Consider the following 14,762-nt stretch of genomic DNA (forward strand, 5'->3'; position numbering starts at 1 on the left):
AAATAAAAAATAAAATTTGAACATATAAAAAAAAACAAAAGTTAGTCACCGGGCGAGATTCGAACCCGTAACACTCGTTTCTAGCCGTCCGCGTCATAACCCGCTGGACCAGACTGACAGTGGCCGGCAACACGAAATTAGTGACCATATTCTGCGTCGAAAGAAAAACACATGAAAACTCGAAAACACGCGTTTTCCCAAACATAAGACTAATCTAGATCGATTGTATGCCCCCAAAAACCCCCATATACCAAATTTCAGCGAAATCGTTAGAGCCGTTTCCGAGATCACAGAAATATATATGTATACAAGAATTGCTCGTTTAAAGGTATAAGACACACGATACGATACACGGTACACTACACGATTAAATAGGTTAAAGCCAAAATGATGAAAGAACAGTACCCCTAGTGTAAATATTTTCGACAGCGAAACGTGACGTACGCGTTTGCGTTAAGTGTCATTTTGTATGACATTTTTGACTTTCCAAAACGTCCCGCTTGGCGCGCTGTTCAAAAACCCATACAAAATGAGACTTAACGCAAACTCGTACGTCACGTTTCGCTATCGACTAAATTTACACTAGGGGTACTGATCCAGGCAGTTTTCTATTTGGTTGGTTAACATCAATGTGTCAAGTACTCGAAAATGTAAAGAACACATTATTTGCATTTATTTATCTACCTAAAGATACAGAGTATAAGCCTTAAGAACGACATTGCGACAAAAAATCATTAGCTGAAAGTATTTAGAAAGGTTCAAGAAGGCCGTTGTATAAATATAGTACAAAATAATGTAAGGCGTGCCTAATTGGGTATTTTCCGTATCTGTATACGGAATAACACTCAATGAGTATTTCCGGAATTAATCCTGCGATTAATTCCGAAAATAAAAAATATCTCAAATTAAGCGATGCTAAATACGCTGATAATATTATTGTGCTTAGATCGCTAGTCAAATTTGATGGCTCCTCTACACGATGGACCAGCGCTGGACCAGCGAGATGGCCATGCGATTTTTATAGCTCCTGTACACGATGGGCCAGCGAGATGGCTATGAGATAGTTGAGCCCACTACCTTTGATATGCGGACGAAAAACCAACACCGTGGCCATCCCATCGCCATCCCGCCGCACCGTGAGCCATCTGACACCACTACCCTTTCTACACGCTGGCCCATCTTAGTGGGCCAGTATGATGGCCCATCGTGTAGAGGGGCCATGACAATTCTTATATTGTTATGATACGACAGTGAGTCGCTCACAGTAGACACAGTACAGTACCTACATCTCGCACACCAATGTGAACGTCCATCGTATCATAACCGTATCAGATTTTGAAAATTCAGATTTTGAAGGCGTTGATGAACACACTTTCATAGGTTTTATAAAAAAACAAATGACTTTAATTTTTCCATGTAAATTAATTTAGCAAGCAATGTAACTACTTTGTTTTAATTAAAAAAGTCGCATTTAATGTCGCGACCGTCATAAGTGACCATGTACGAAATACATTGCCGCTAGAAAAAAAAACAAAAATTAACTATGCTTTGGTAGATAAGACTTTTTTTTTAATTCTCAAGAATTGTTTTAAAGCACTAAAACGTAAGTCTTGTTTAAGTTTGCGGCTATATCAAAATACACACTATATGTATTCTATGCTGATGGATCAACCAATTAATAAAGAATAAATTAATATTTACAAATCAATAAATATTTAAAAAAAAACATGTTATCATCCTCTCTCGCTATCCCGAGTTGATTCGGATCGGATAGGAGGTTGATACAAACCACACTTTTCTACCTTAGAGTTGGCCAAAGGGTGCCTTTAAAAGATTTCATACCTGACCGCGGCCGGCAAAACGTCCCGCTTTGTCGCTTGCCATAAAGTTATTTGTATAAATATACAAGCGAATCTCGTCTTTATGGCAAGCGACAAAGTAGGACGTTTTGCCGGCCGCGGTCACATATGCTTGCTTACTTTATAGTCGATATAATTCTGTTCATTCACTTAGCAGTGCCTAGATATCCAGGAATATAAGAAAAAGGCGCTTTAAGAAAATAAGTATAGTCGTATTATATTAAGTATATAATACGTGAGAAAATTCGACCCATGATACTATGACCTGTACGGGTAATATGGTCGGCTCTTTATCATTTGTCACCATACCTGTCACGTTCTAACAAGTATGTAAGCGCGAAAGTGACGGGCATAGTGACAAGTGATAAAAATGGAACCATGATACCGCTGCTGCGGTAGCAGCATGTTTCCATTTTTATCACTTGTCACTATGCCCGTCACTTTCGCACTTACTTATTTGTTAGAATGTGACAGGCATGATGACAAATGATAAAGAGCCGACCATCTTAGCTCTACTGAGTGGACGACTAGTTCAGGCATCTTATATAAAAATATTTTTATTTGCTTCCTAGTAATAGCAATTATTATTGAATCAAGCCGTCCGGTTCACAATTCAGAAATGCCTACAATAGAATAATGTCATGTCGATTAAGTATGATATCATTATCACAATATTTTGATGTTGTATATAATGTATATCTGCTAATGTTTGCATCATTCGATATTTTTATACATTAGCAGCATGAGGTGGCATGGGAACATCGATTTGCTTTTGATTTTTGCTACATTTTATTTCGAATGGACTTTGGTAAGTGGACATATTTTTTAGTAATTAGTTTAGTAAAATATTCAATGTACGCCATCATTATTGTAATTGACGTTGCTTGTCACGCCTTAAACATAACAAAATTCGCAGTACATATCGTCTTAGAATAAACTTTAAAGTGTACTAAACATCAAAAAGTCGCTGAACAAATGTTGGTCAATTAGAAGACCTAGAGAATTAGATAACCTAGATAACACTAGAAAGTCACCCCGCGACCCCCCAGAAAAAAAAGTACCTATGACGCTCACCGATCTGCTACGTTGAACGGCGATGGATAACCTTTGCGTCAGGAAGGTCCCTGAGCGAGGATCCAAACCTCTCCCTTGTATACTTCTCCCCACTTCCTCTAAAAAGGCCTTGGCCTCGGCACACCAGCACCCGAACCGCTGCCAACTTGGCTATTGCCCCTGCTGCTCACCATACGGTCAATATGCGACACCGCGAGCTGACGCACGTTGCGTCCCATGCTAAACTAACTCTTTAATTGTTAAGAAGTCTTCTTCTTGTTCACTAGTTAATCATTGTTGAAAGTTTTTGTTTCTAGAGTGTCCATATCATCCCCGAGCATACTGAAGTGAACTACGTGAACGAGAAGTACGTATACAACGTGTCCGCGCGCGTGGTGCGGTACAGTAGGAAGAGTACCTACTACTACAACCTTGTAGCTGGAATCAAGCATACTTGGGGAAATAATGTCACGGTAATTTTTTTTTGGGTTCCCTTCCCCTAAACGAAAAATGGACCCTTATAGGATCACTTTGTTGTCCGTCTGTCTGTCAAGAGTTCAAGACCTCGATCGAGATCGAGATCGAGAGAGAAACGATCTTCGGACGAGTGAAGGTATCAAGTTAAAATTGAAACCATATACTTAAGTCTACGTCTAGTCCATTGAAGCTGTCAAAAAATTCATCTTCTAAGTTAACGTAAAAAAAGATACGAAAAATTACAATGCAAAATTATGGTACCATCGAGTTGATCTGTTGATGAACACAGGAGGGCATAGGAACTCTGGGATTAAACAACGCCAGCTAATAGTGTTTGGGTTTGTGAGATGTTTTGATGAGTATTAGTTGCCTGTTGAAAGAAGAGTACAGTCAGCGACCAAAGCTTATAACAAAAAATTTTTTTTTTGATTTTTTTTCAAAAACTTATTTATAAATCTAACCAACAATTTTCCAGCTTAATTTGGTATTCTTCGAAGGCCAAAACAACCAATACAATCGCAGCCCAGTGGAGATAAAACTGAAGCTGTGCGACCTGTTCCAGCGAGACCAGTACTTCGGGAAGATGTTTAGTGTAGTTTTAAACAAATATGGAATGTCCTGCCCCTTTGCGCCGGTATGTACGCTCACAGACTTTAATTGTATTAACAATGGATCACCATCTAAGGTTCCAGCTAATTTGCTTGTCAATAATAATGATGATCATTACTCCTGACCGATTTCGGCCCCAGCGACTGTGTTTTCTGGAATGGACATTTTTAATTAATTAGTGTAGCTGTTCCACTCTCTGGTGCGCTTCTAGATGACTCGTGCATGATCAAGTCGGCGACTTTGAAGCTGAACGTCGCAGCGAACTCGACCGAAAGCGAGATAAGCTTAAGGCTCGGCCGCCATACTCTATTTACTACAATGGTGTCAACACACCACGTTGACGTGCCCAAAATATGCTCGGAAATTTAGTAGGAAGGTTGCTTGTCAATACTAAGGGTATGAAATGTCCCATTGGACATGGATGAATTGGATTGGAATTGTTGGATTGGAGAAGGAGGAGAGTAATGACTCAAAAATTAAAGTACGGACTTTTCCTTCTCTTCAGTCACGGCACTGTACCTATAATACATACAGGATGTAACAAAAAATAGTGGACATCTGTTTAATGGCTACACGATGGCCCAACGTAGGCCAGCCCAAGGGACGCCTTTATGCGTTAGAGGGAGCAAGTGATATTGCTATCTCATTCCACCGCATAGCTGCGTCCCTTACGGCTCCTCTACACAATGGCCCAGCCTAGGCCAGTCTAAGCCACGCAACTATGCGGTGGAATGACATAGCAATATCACTTACTCCCTCTAACGCATAAATGTGTCCCTTGGACTGGCCTACGCTGGGCCATCGTGTAGAGGAGCTATTAGATTGGCCAACGGTGGGCCATCGTGTAGAGGAGCCATTAGACTGGCCTACGCTAGGTCATCGTGTAGAGGAGCCATTAGACTGGCCTACGCTGGGCCATCGTGTAGAGGAACCATTAGACTGGCCTACGCTAGGCCATCGTGTAGAGGAACCATTAGACTGGCCTACGCTGGGCCATCGTGTAGAGGAACCATTAGACTGGCCTACGCTAGGCCATCGTGTAGAGGAACCATTAGACTGGCCTACGCTGGGCCATCGTGTAGAGGAACCATTAGACTGGCCTACGCTGGGCCATCGTGTAGAGGAACCATTAGACTGGCCTACGCTAGGCCATCGTGTAGAGGAACCATTAGACTGGCCTACGCTGGGCCATCGTGTAGAGGAACCATTAGACTGGCCTACGTGGGGCCATCGTGTAGAGGAGCCATTAGAGGGAAGTATACCACGTGATCGTCCATACAAAAAGAGGAAACGTTTTTCCACGTCTAAATGTTTTCCATTCTCCATTTTTTAGTATGTTATTGACACAATGAATAACTAGGTTTATAGGTTTTCCTTTTTATTTAAAAATTTGCAAACCAAAACAAAGTTTTTTATTTTTTTTAAAAGCGAAAGTTTTAAACCTAGAATATATTATGCTAAAGCGATTGACATCAAAATCAATATGATTTGTTAAGATTTAGTTGGCGGATACAGTTTTCTCCCGAAATGGAATTTCATAGAAAAATTACCGTTATTTCGCTTGATTTCAAAAGTTATTCTTCCCTCTTAACTATTGACTAGTGTGTTCTAATTAGGAAAAATTTTAATATTTTAGGAACGGATAATATTTTCGACAAGATTTTTTTTTTAGGTCGTTCAAGTTTTACTAAACCCTCCGATAACAGCCAAAAATTTTCCTGTCAAAATTTTTTTTTCTTCTACTTTTTTCTTATCAAAATACGATAGCGAATATTATTTTTGTTATATCCTGCATCTTTACTATTATTAACCATTTTTTCGTAATATAGTTCAGTGTTTAGTCCAATGATTGATGCCAAGGTACGAGGGTTCCGTAGCCAAATGGCAAAAAACGGAACCCTTATATTCAATTCGTCATGTCCGTCTGTCTGTCCGATTATGTCACAGCCACTTTTTTCCAAAACTATAAGAGCTATACTGTTCAAACTTGGTAAGTAGATGTATCCTATGAACCGCATTAAGATTTTTACACAAAAATAGAAAATAATAATAATAAATTTTGGGGGTTTCCCTTACTTAGAACTGAAACTCAAAAAATCTGTTTTCATCAAACCCATACGTGTGGGATATCTATGGATCAATATTATGATGACACGGAGCTGATCTGATGATGGAGACAGGAGGTGGCCATGGGAACTCTTGCGATAAATAACGCAAACTAATTGTGTTTGGGGTTTTTAGAATTTTCTCGATGAGTATTAACTAATACGCAGGTAACTACTTGTGGAAAGGAAAGTATATACAGTCAGTGATAAAAGTTTGTACCCAAAATGACATTTCTGCCGAAAACTTATTTTTCTCAAACTTGCTATGAAATGATGACATGACTTACGTCAAATTAGGTCCGGAAATACTACATATCAGGTGCGATGAGTGAAGATGATATGTATAGGAATTTCATACTGCCTTACACACCTAGGACTGTACAGCAACCTTCTTTTGTTTTTTAACGTCAAATTGTGACACGAAGTCTTGGCATTCAACCATCAACAAATATAGGTACGCTACCGTTGCTTAGCAACGAATATGCACAACAAATCACCGTTGTTGTGCATATTCGTTGGCGGTGGCGCATCACGCAGGCGCGCGGACTTACGCGCGCAGTGCACCGCTGGTAGAGTGGCGAGCCGAGTAGGTCGCCACAAAACAAATTCACTACATTTTTTGTTTTAATTGCAAGTTTGAGAAAAGCACTATACAAATCTCGGCGAGAAACGGGGTTGCCGGCCGCGCTACGCTCAGCCGTCTATATCTGCTTGGCCTGCAACCCTACGTTTCCCGGCCTCTATGGTAAATAGTAATTTACTATTAAATCCATTTCAGGGTTAATAATATTATCACGCGTATATTTCTGTTTTTATGTGCAGGAGTGACGTCACGGACGGTAACACAGACTGTCACGCTCGCGGTAATTCCTCTGTTTATAAATAGTATTCTTGTGATTTATCTGCATCCGCAGTTGTCGGTGTGTGCATATGTGCTCCCTTAAGCTGTGTGAGTGTGCGCAACCTGCGCGCGCCTGTGATAGTGAAATTGATAGTGATTAATTTCTGTGCATCACTAAGTGACTTTTTGTGTGTGGTGGGTAGGTGCCAATTATGAAAATTCAATCGTTTGATCACTACCTTTTATATATAGGTATATATTCCTTAAGTATATACAATTTAGAACTGTAGCATATACTTGCAAACACTTAACAACACCACCTTAGTCCGAACATTATCTTTTTGCTATAAATTATATAGACGCTTTAGTTAATATTAGCGCCATCTAGCGGCACCCGTAGGAACTTTTAAAGCGTCTTACGATCATAATCAATAGTGAGCGAAATGGTTGTCTGTGCGGCGGCTTGTGGTAGACCCCTTGGGGCGACAGGTGTCGCTAAATGCGGCTGCGGATTGACTTACCACAAGGCTTGCGTGGGCATGGGTCAGAATGCGCGCGTCCTGAGTACTTGGGCGTGCCCCGCGTGCAAAGCGACGACCCCTCGGCGTGACAACTCCGACAATACGCCGGTGAAGTCGAGTGAAGCCGGCGAGGACGATGCGCCGCTGGAGCAACAGCATGACGTCGCTGAGCAGCTGCGTTTGCTTCGCGCGGACTTCGGATCTGTGCGCGGCGAAGTTGCGGGCCTGCGCCAAGAGGTGGCGCACTTAAACAATCTCCTCAGTGGTCTCACTGGCCGCCTAGATGTCCTAGAGGCGAAGGTCAGGCGCTTAGAGGAGCGGCCCGTGGACCCCGCCAGCAGCGAGCTGGACGGTGGATTGCAGACAGGAGCAGCGGAGCAGTTGCAGCAGACGGTGGCGCGCCTTCAGCTGGAGCTGAATGACCGCGACCAGGACGTATTGCTCTCCGACCTAGACATTGGCCACGTTCCCGAGGCTAAAGGAGAAAACGTTGTCCACACGGTCACAGTCCTCGCAGCCAAGTTGGGTGTCACCTTGGAGCAGCGCGACGTGGTGTTCGCCGAGCGAGTCGGGGCGGTGGCCCGGGCCGAGGAAGGGGCCGAAAGTGGGGCCGGAGGCCGGCCGCGTCGCATCGTCGTCAGGCTGGGGCGGCGACAGCTGCGGGACGAATTGCTGCAGGCCGCCCGGGTGCGGCGAAATTTCACCTTCTCTGATGACAACCTGCCGGGCCCCCCGCGTCGCATCTTCGTCAACGAGCGTCTCACACGCACGAACCGCCTGTTGTTCCACAAAGTCCGAGAGCTGTGTGGGCAACAGCAGTGGAGGTTCTCGTGGACAAGGAGAGGCCGAATCTATGCCCGTCAAGGAGAGGGAAAGCCAGCTTTCTCCATTCGCTCTGACGCAGACCTGCATCGTGTTTTTGGAGTCAGCTCCGTCTGAGGTCTGGGCGGGCATATGTAGCATATCTTTTTTTGTTATTACACTATGGCACGTTAATGTCTGTTTGTTTAATTCAGCTAATGTTGGTAACTATATAATTAATTTGTGTCTGTATATTTTATTTGGTATCTTTATGTTTATAATCTGCAGGCTATGGTATCTATTCCAAACTGGTTCTGTGTCTACTATCCGTTTTGTCAAAGTAACATCATCTGTTAGGTGGATTGAGGTATATAATTATAATTATTATAATGGCAAATAAAACACTCAGGATAGGTTTGTACAATGCAGGTTCTCTTGGCACAAATCATGATAATTTCATAGCGGCTACTACTCGGCAGGATGTTGATGTACTGGCGATCAACGAATCGTGGTTAAGGGCGGGTGAAGAGGGGCGGGCGCCTGCACTTCCAGGATATAGTTTTCGGCATATTCCCAGACCGCAGGGCGACCGGTCGCGCGGTGGAGGCGTGGGCTTTTATATTAAGCGGAATCTCAATGCTCGGACCTGGCCTCATCCCGTTGACCCGCTGCATGAATTGGTTGAGCAGATGTGGATTACTTTTGCTCTCAACGGAAAGAAGCTGGTAATCGGAACGGCATACCGTCCACCTTGGATGGATGTGCAACTATTTTTTGATGCCTTAACTGACTCAGTTAGTGCAATTCGTAGCTACGATAATCTTATTATACTTGGTGACTTCAATGTTAACTTACTGAATAGCACCGACACAAAAACCACTCAGTTCAATAACTTTATATCGAGTACTGGATTATCTCAATTAGTGTCTCAGCCTACGCATTTCACTGACACCAGCCAGACGCTGATCGATGTTGTCTGTTCTGACTTGCAGGTCACTAGCACTACCATGGAACATGTGGGTTCCTTGCATGGTCATTGTCTTGTTGTTTGTAATTTTAATATTAAGCGCGAGAAACTAAAACCTTACCACGTTACCTACAGGCCTTTTAATAATATCTGCGACGAAGATTTAGATGTGGACTTGCGGTGCGTGAAGTGGGACTCAATATCAAATCTTGGAAATGTAAATGATATGACTGATGCTTTTAATAAACAAGTACTTAGTATATTTAATGTACATGCCCCTGTAAAGACATCCTTGGTTAAAGCACAATCCTACCCTTGGATTACTGACACCATCAAACTCATGATGAGGCTGCGTGACAGTGCTGCGGCAGACTTTCACAAGAATCGAAGTGATGTTAAAAAGAAATACTACAAAGACCTCAAATCTGTTGTAAATAAAGCTCTGCATTTCGAAAAAGTTGCATATTTCAAACAAAATATAAATAATAAAATAAAAGATCCTAAAACTTTATGGAAAAACTTGAAATCAACAGTCTTACCTAAAAAGAATAAAGAGTTGCCTACTTATTTCAATAATCCCGATATCTTGAATAAACATTTTCTAGAGCTGCCGGGAACTACAGGTGTCTCTATATCACAGCTAACTTATTTTGAGTTCCACAAGTACAATGACTCTGTTTTCCGCTTAGAGACTATCAATTCTAGCCAAATTATCAAAATAATTAAATGTTTAAAATCGAATGCCGAGGGTTTTGACGGGATAAATTTAAAAATGCTTATTTTAACTCTCCCATACACAATTGACATCATTACAAGCCTAATAAATACCTCTATTCTTACATCCACCTTTCCAGATATCTGGAAGTTAGCATTAGTAAACCCCTTGCCTAAAGTATCAAACCCATCCATGCTTAAAGACCTTAGACCTATAAGCATACTCCCCTGCCTATCTAAAATAATGGAAAAAGTTGTGTGCTCACAGTTAACCACCTATTTAGAAAACAACAATATTTTGCCTGATGTCCAATCAGGTTTCCGTAAAGGACGTAGTACAATGACTGCATTACTTGATGTCACTGATAACATTCTGGATGCTCAAGACAAGGGAATGTGCACACTTTTAGTACTCCTCGATTTCTCAAGGGCTTTTGATTGTCTGAATATTAACCTGCTATTATCAAAACTGAGCTACTATGGTTTTGACCACAAAACTGTAATGTGGTTTGCAAGCTATCTTTGTAACCGTTCGCAAATTGTGAAAGTGCGTCTCAGTGATGGTTCTTCACTTTTCTCTAAAAAGGCTGAGCTTACTAGAGGAGTTCCTCAAGGATCCGTAATCGGGCCGCTCCTGTTTATATTATATTCCGCAGACATTACATCTCATATCACGCATTGCAAGTACCACATTTACGCAGACGACATACAGGTGTATATATCATGTAAGCCAGCCGATATCAACAGTACCATAGAAAAACTAAATGAAGATCTCACCAGAATTGCTAGATGGGCTACAGAAAACTGCCTACTACTTAACCCCAGCAAAACAAAATATCTTGTGTTTGGCAGCAATCAGCAACTGGCCGGTGTCAGTAGTTCTGTGAGTGTTATGCTGATGAACGAACCAGTCGAGAGGGTGTATGAGGCCCGTAACTTAGGTCTCCTAATGGACTGTGGACTGCGATATGAGAAACATACCGCTGAGGCTATTAGGAGTTGCTTTTATAAACTTAAGGTGCTATATAAAATCCGTCCATATTTAAGTGAAAACCTGCGCATACAATTAGTTGAATCACTCGTCCTGTCAAAATTGAATTATGTTGATGTTGTGTTTGGGCCAAGACTTCTTGCCAAAACTAAACGACTCATACAGCGTGTTCAAAATGCCTGTGCTCGCTTCTGTTTTGATATTCCGTTGAGAGCTCACGTGACTCCGTATCTGAATAGCCATAAGATCCTTAAAATGCAACACCGCCGTAAACTTCACTTAGCTTGTTTGCTCTTTGGCGTACTGAACTATAAAACTCCTGCATATCTTTTCAAGAAGCTATCTTGCATTAAGCTCCGCGAGCGCCGTGATTGTGGAATTCATCTGTTGACGCCGCGTCATGCCTCAGCCGCTTTCCGAGGAAGTTTTAAGTATTCTGCATCCCGCTGTTGGAACAATGTTCCGCCGCCAGTGAGAAACCTGCAAAGTATTCATAGTTTTAAGACAAAGCTTAAACAGTACTTGCTCAATCACCAGCTTAACCAGGAAACCTGCAGATTGGAAACAAGTTGCCTGTAGTCAAGACTATTATTACTTACCACAATGTTTTTGCTCCTTCCGCAATGGAATCGACACCATTCCCCACACACCATCCTTATAATCGTTATTTTATTTAAGCTGATTATGCTACTATTAGTTTTTCTTTTGTTTACATATTTTAGTCAACTTTGTTTTATGGTTTTCATGATCGAAAACGGATTGAGATTATGAGTTTCATCTTATTATTATGTTTGTCAAATCTGTCACTGGATTTAATTCGTGTAGCTACCGCTGACCTGGCGCTAGTTGCGCACGCTTAATGCCGCACCACGATACGATCCGACCGGACCGGTACAGACTGGACGTTCGTTTCGTCCGTGCAATTTTATTTAGTGTTAAGTATGTTCGTCATGTTTATTTTATGTTTCTTTCCTTTTTTCTGTTACCTTCCGTGATTACTTCGCACTCGATGGTCTCATCGGAAGATCAGCGCTGGAAGTCGCCAGCAACATGCTGAGATGAGGCCATTTCGTGACACTTTACTCTCACTATGTTCTCTTTTATGTCTGTCTATTTCTGTTTGTGTGTTTATGAATAAAACAAATTCTATTTCTATTTCTTTCTATTCTATTTTCTTTATTGGTATTCTTAGTTTTTTTATCAAGCATGCTGTTTACATAAATAGCTACAATAAAAATTAGTGTCACAACACTCGTACACACACATACTCGTACATAACACACACGTGTCGCACACGTGTACAGTGTTATTAGCAGCACTGGAACCTCTAAATTACTTAGTTTTAATCGTATTTTAATGACAGTGTCTGTTTGTGTGTTTCGAATATTCACGAATATATTGTTATTATTATTATTAAAGTAAGGACGCTAAGCACGAACAGGTGGCGATAAGATTAACAGTGACACTAGTGACGTGACATATTCTTTAATTACCGTATATCCACATATACGAGTATGTAGGCTGTTCCGATGTATTCAATCGTAAATCATTCATTTCTCCGTGAATACCTTGGTGTTTGGAATGAGACTTTGTACTCACTTTTTTTTAATTCTTTGACACTTGGAGAGCCTTTACACCTCCAAATCTTATTATTGTGTATTATTATTTTTCTCAGACCGTGGAGAAGGACATTATTACACAAATTGAGTAAGTCCCACAGTAAGCGCAATAAGGCTTGTATTGAGGGTACTTAGACAACGATATATATAATATATAAATATTTATAAATACTTAAATACATAGAAAACACCCATGACTCAGGAACAAATATCCATGCTCATCACACCAATACATGCCCTTACCAGGATTTGAACCCGGGACCATCAGCTTCGTAGGCAGGGTCACTGCCCTCTAGGCCAAACCGGTCGTCAAATGTATTAACCGTGGAGACTATACATACTAGTTATGTATTCTGTAGCATTAGTTTATGAGACTGCTAGCTTAACAGTCCAGATGCGATTTATTTATTTAGTATAAATTTCATTTTGACACTTGGAGAGACTTTCCACCTACAAATCTTATTAGCATTAGTACTCTGACATTGGGGACCTTTTACATCTCCAGATTTAATGTGTTTTTAACCATAGAGAATATATATCTCTAATGTATTGTAGTAATTATTTATTTTAAGATTATTATAATGTTATGTTTTTCCAGGTATTGGCTGTTGTATTTATAAATGTTGTTATGTATTTTTCATGTAACTATATGATGTAACTATAAATGTTGTATTGACTTGAAAAAGAGCCCTTGCGCCCTACTTGTAGAATATTTTGTATTTAGGTTCTAATTACCCTAATCGACACGTCCTATCATCATATCTATCTATATATCTATATATCATCTATGTCCAGGGGGTAGAGACACGTTGTATAATCGCAGACAAATTGCGACTAGATTAGAAATAGAAACAAGCGGGTCAATGTATGAAATTATTTGTGCTTAGCGTCCTTACTTTAACGCAAAACTATAAAACCACTCTTTCAGGGGCTGTACCGCTTCATGAACACCACGTTGCCCTCCGACAGCTTTCCCAACGTCCTGCCGTTCCGCAGGGGAAAGGCGGAGATGATCTACAACCAGCTGCCCACGCAAGATGTTATTGTTAAGGTTTCTACCACATTTACCGTCAAGAAGTAGGCTTAGAGGAAACTTAAATACCGTAACGGCCCAATTAATAGCTCGTCTCCTAACATTATTATCGACTTTTGAAGCGATTGTTCTCAAAAGTACCTATTTACTTAATTAAATCACTGTTTTAGAAGAACTTCAAGTTATTATTAAAGACATAAACAAATGTATAACACGTTGATGTACGGCCCGATTCGAAGAATGATTAAGACACGTTTAAGATCTTTAAAAGATCGATAACTAAACGTCATGTCAACATTGACGTTTATTTAGATTCCGCTGATTAGATCTACGATATCTCTAACGTCAAAGTGACACATTGGTTGCCCGGATCGAGCTGCTTCTGTCAATTATACGACATACAAACGATATCTAAATGAGAACTTATCTAAACCAGAACGTATCGTTATCGTATCTCATTCTTTGAATCGGGCCTATTGACCACAATAAACCAACAATGGAATAGAAAACCTCCTGCTTTTGGAATTTTTAAGTCAGTTGAATAAACTCCCAACATTGTTTGTACAAATTTAAACAGAGTTCGGATTTATGTGCAATCAGTTTGTAGCTCGTTAAGCATTTTCTTGCTTCTCTTCAGATTAAAACTATGCGGGCTCTGTCTTTGATTTGGATTGACCTCAACTGTACCGTAAGATGTGCCTACTTTGCTCAAGCAATTAAGTTTGTGCTCCAAAATTCGAAATATAAATTATAAAACTATTATATTCTGGTACGTATGTTAACGGGGCTTATTTCCGAATGGTATTAGTCTAATATTATTAGTGTGTTGTCATGGTAGCCCATATGACTTAACAGTTCGTGGAGTAATAATATTAGTCTAATACAAGAGCCCATTACTCGAACGGTATTAGTCTGTTGCCATGGTAACCCATACGACTTGACATTTCGAGGACTGATAATATTAGTCTAACACCGTTCGGAAAATGGGCCCCTGTTCGAGAAATGGGGCCTACAACAGAGGCAAAAAAAGTAACTGAGGCCGTAAGCTTTAAACTGACCAACATTACGCATATCACAAAGCCTATCTAGCACGCTTCCTCATCATCAACACTGATACCTGCCCATGCGATGACACGACACCTCAAACTATCGACCATCTACTCAAACACTGT

General features: G+C 40.8%; 1 long non-coding RNA gene across 1 annotated transcript; it reads left to right on the forward strand.

Moving 5' to 3' along the window:
* The first annotated feature begins 2,799 nt into the window (after nucleotides 1-2,799).
* LOC133528526 (uncharacterized) lies at nucleotides 2,800-14,246 on the forward strand. The gene is made up of 3 exons (XR_009801007.1): nucleotides 2,800-3,385; nucleotides 3,865-4,023; nucleotides 13,486-14,246. It is a non-coding gene; the product is annotated as an uncharacterized LOC133528526 (long non-coding RNA).
* The last annotated feature ends 516 nt before the right edge of the window (nucleotides 14,247-14,762 follow it).

The sequence above is a fragment of the Cydia pomonella genome, chromosome 19, assembly GCF_033807575.1.
Source record: "Cydia pomonella isolate Wapato2018A chromosome 19, ilCydPomo1, whole genome shotgun sequence".
In the NCBI taxonomy this organism is placed as follows: domain Eukaryota; kingdom Metazoa; phylum Arthropoda; class Insecta; order Lepidoptera; family Tortricidae; genus Cydia; species Cydia pomonella.